Genomic DNA, 4,394 nt, shown 5'->3' with positions numbered 1-4,394 from the left:
GGGGAGGAGCAGAAGGAAAGGGAGAAGCAGACTCCCCACTGAGCAGGGAGCCTGACCTGGGGCTTGATCCCAGGGTCTTGGGATCATGACCTGAGCTAAAGGCAGATGCTTAACTGACTGAGCCACCCAGGTAACCCCATAAATATGTTTTATAAATAACTTAAAAGATGAAGAGAGCATAGACATACTAGAAGTTATTTAAAAAAATTTTTTTAAATGGAATGCTTCATGAACCTGTATGTCATCCTTGCACAGAAGCATGCTAATTTTCTCTGTATTGTTCCACTTTTAGTATGTGTGCTGCTGAAGCAAGCATGAAATAACAGAATTGAGAATGGAATAGAAATTAGGTGACTCATTCTTGTCTGCGCAAATATTTCCCATGATTATATTTCATATTAATTTTCCTTAGACCTTTACTGTTTTCTTTACTGTAGTTCTACCAATTACTCATTCTAGACATCTTGTAGATAGTATAACTTGTATTTTCTTTTTCTGTTGAACTGAACCATTTGTTTCTCCCTGAGGTAGTTTTATTGAATCAGAAAACTAAACACTGCTTGTTAATTAATAGATGTTACCTACAGGGTATTATTTCATAGTAGAAGAAGAGTTTACTAAGACATAATATATAATATAATATGAAACTTGACTACAAATCAAACAAGTAAACAAGTTGAGGCATCTAAAAGCTTTGGGTGTCTTATATACTCTGAAAAAACAAATGCCTCAAGATTAGTAGTCTATGAATTTGACATTTAGGTCCAGCTCCTGGAGTGAAAATAGATAATCAAAAATGTGTTTTTATTTATTTATCATTAATAGTTTGATTGGAGTATCACTGATATACAATGAACTAGATATGGGTACAATTTGGTAATTTTTGACTTGCGTATACAACTGTGAAACCATCTGTCATCCCCAAAGTTTGTTCATGCTCCTTTTGAGTCCCTCCCATCTGTCCTTCCTATGCCCTCTTCCCAGGAAGCCACTTATTTGCTTTCTGTCACTCTTGATTAGTCTTCATTTTATACAGTTTTATAGAAATGGAATCTTGCAGTATGTACGCTCTTTATTTGATCTGGCCTCTTTCTCTTAGAATTATTATTTTGAGATTCACCCATACTTTTCACATATCATACATTCCTTTCTTCTTATTTCTGAGTTTCATTCCCTTGTATGAGTATACCACCATTTGTTTATCCATTTACTTCTTTATGGATGTTTGGGCCATTGCCAGTTTTTAGCTACTACAAATAAAGTTGCTATAAACATCACATGCAAATCTTTGTATAGAGGTTAACTTTTCTCTTGAATAAATACCTAGGATTGGAATGACTGCACCATATGGCCCATGTTGATGAACTTTTTAAGAAACTGCTAAACTGTCTTCGAAAGTGGTGGAACCATTTCCTATTCCCACAATTGGTGTGTCAGTTCTAGCTCCTTCACGTTCTCACCAACACTTGTTATAGTTGGTTTGTTAATTATTTTCCTCATGGCTAATGATGTTGGGCATCTTCTCAGGTGCTTTTACGCCATCTGTATTAGTCTCCTCTGGCTGCTGCAATATATTACCACAAACCTGGCTTGAAACAACAGGAGGTTATTCCCTTGCAGTTATGGAAGCTAGATGTCTGAAATCAGTTTTAGTCAGCTAAAATCAAGGTGCTAACAGAAAATCCTATTCCTTACTCTTTTCAGGATCTACAGCTGAACTTCTTGAATTCTTTGGCTCATGATCCTTCACTCTCCTCCATCTTCAAAGCCAGTAGTGGCATAACATCTTCTCTCTCTGACTGTTTCCCTCTTTTCCATTACATGGCCTTCTCTTCTATTGCCAAAGCTTCCAAATGCTTTCCTCTTATAAAGAATAGGTGATTACATTTAGGATCCACCCATATAATCCAGAATAATCTCACCTCAAAATCCTTAATTTACCTCACATCTACAGTCTTTTTTTTTTTTTCCCAGAGATTAGGGATTAGGACATAGATAAATTTGCAAAGGCATAATTCTCCTACCATATCACTCACTATTTCTTCCTTGGTGAAGTGTATGTTCAGTATTTGGCCCATTTTTTTCCTCTTTTTATTTAGTTTTGAGAGTACTTTATATAAATCCTTTATGAGCTACATACTTTGCAAACATTTTCCTCCAGTGTGGCTTATCTGTTTATTATCCTAAAAGTGTCTTTTGAAGAACAGAAGTTTCTAATTTTGAGCCCAGAGTATCATTTTTTTCTTATATGGATCATGCTTTTGGTGTCCTAAGTAATCTTTGACAACCCAAGGTGATAAAGGTCTTCTCTTATGTTTGTTTTTTTTTTTAGAAATATTATAGTTTTAGATTTTTACATTCAAATCTATGATCTATTTTGAGTATTTTTCTTACATGGCACTAAATGTGTATCTAGGTTCATTTTCTTGCATCTGGATTTCCAAACACCCTTGGTTTGGATTTCTATGCACCTTTGGTTGAAAGCTTATTCTTTCTGCCTTGAATTGCCTTTGCAGCTTTGTCAAAAACCATTTGTTTGTGTAAGTGGGGGCCTGTTTCTAAACAGCTTATTCTGCTCCATTGATGTATTTGTCTCTCTTGATGCCAATGTCACACTACCTTAGAGTAACACAGCTTTACAATATGTTTTGTAATCAAGTAGTATGAACCCTCCAATTTTGTTGTTTTGAATATTTTTGGCTATTTTATGTTCTTTATATTTCCATGTGAACTTTCAATGTTTGTCAAATCCTAGCCAAAAACAAAGCAAAAACAAAAGGAAATCCTGTTGAGATTTTGATATGATTGCTTGGGATTATAGATCAATTTGGGGAGAAGCGACGTTAATAATGGCATGCTTCCTGACCCATGAACTAGGTATATCTTTCTAATTATTTAAGGCTTCTTTACCTTAACTCAGCAATATTTTTTTAAAATTTTCAGAAGTCAGGCATTTATTCCCCTGTGTTCTTTATTTGTATCACATACCATTAAAGAAAATAAGGTGATGACACCAATATCAAAACCTTAAACTTTTTCCATATTTCTGTTGAAAACATACTTTATTTGGTTAAAGTATATAGTTCAGGGACGCCTGGGTGGCTCAGTTGGTTAAGCAGCTGCCTTCGGCTCAGGTCATGATCCTAGCGTCCTGGGATCGAGTCCCACATTGGGCTCCTTGCTCATCGGGGAGCCTGCTTCTCCCTCTACCTCTGCCTGCCATTCTGTCTGCCTGTGCTTGCTCTCTCTCCCTCTCTCTCTCTGACAAATAAATAAAATCTTTAAAAAAAAAATAAAGTATATAGTTCATTTGAGAAGAGGGGTATATCGATTATTTTAAAAAGTATTTCTGTCAATGTGTCCTTGTCTAAATAGAGTAAACATTTTCTTATCCATGATTTCCATAGCATTTTACATAGTTTCTTATGAGAATCTCAAGACATTTTATATATATATATATATATATATATATAATTTCTAATTTATCTTTACATCACATAATTAATGAAGTTAAAGAATCTGACGGTTAAAGGGTTTAACAGCTTCTTCAGGTTCACTGCTAATTGTCAATAAGGGCACCTGCAAAATTAGGATTAACTGTCTTTGAATTATAGGATCCTTGATTATATTCCAGTAAATAAGCTTTGATGTTTTCTTTTTTTTTTTTAAGGACTATGAAACAGGACGTTAAGCAGTTGTCTATGTACAAATAGCCATTATTTCAGAAAATATAACAGAATTGCTAAATATTGTATCAGTACTTAGTTTCAAGTGTAATCGCCAAAAGGCATATGAGCTAAACTTAAGTGTCTTTGTGGTCTCAGCCCTGCAGCTCTTAGACCACTGGGCTCTATTTGCATTCCATCACTATAATAAATGAAGTGGTTTTCTGCATCTGTTCTGCAGTTCAAGCAACATAAAGTAAAAATTGTCTTCTCACTGACTCCCAGAATTTATTACCCAAAAAGCCTGTAAGAATTACCATGTTACTTACCAAAGGGCAAAGCCCCTGGTTATGGCCCTGTGGATGAGTAGGTGGTTTTAAAGACAGCTGCATGGGATGTATGATCATCCTTCCAGTTTTATTACAATGTCGTTTTTCCCCAGAGAAATAAGATAAATGGAAATGGTTATGACCTAGTGGCTAATTAGTTTAAACTGGTTAAATACCACACATTTCAACTGATTTCAACAAATATTTGAAATATTTACCTCTTTCAGAAGTACAGTTTGAGCAATTAAGCAAAGCAGAGCTTAATATTTCAACATGACCTCAGTGGCAAATATGATGCCATTATGCATTTGAAAAGATTAAAGTCTTCATACAAGAAATGCTTTCTGTTTTATAAATTTCAAGGTAAATATCATTTTAGGTTGCATCTTCTTCCAATTTT

The 4,394-nt window shown here is 34.8% G+C and overlaps 1 non-coding gene across 1 annotated transcript; it reads right to left on the bottom strand.

The window, feature by feature from the left end:
- Nucleotides 1-210: 210 nt before the first annotated feature.
- On the bottom strand, nt 211-312 carry LOC125108093 (U6 spliceosomal RNA). The gene has a single exon (XR_007129780.1). It is a non-coding gene; the product is annotated as a U6 spliceosomal RNA (small nuclear RNA).
- Between the last annotated feature and the right edge of the window lie 4,082 nt (nt 313-4,394).

The sequence above is a fragment of the Lutra lutra genome, chromosome 8 (genome assembly GCF_902655055.1).
Source record: "Lutra lutra chromosome 8, mLutLut1.2, whole genome shotgun sequence".
NCBI lineage: Eukaryota > Metazoa > Chordata > Mammalia > Carnivora > Mustelidae > Lutra > Lutra lutra.
This window is presented reverse-complemented; position numbering and strand designations above follow the sequence as displayed.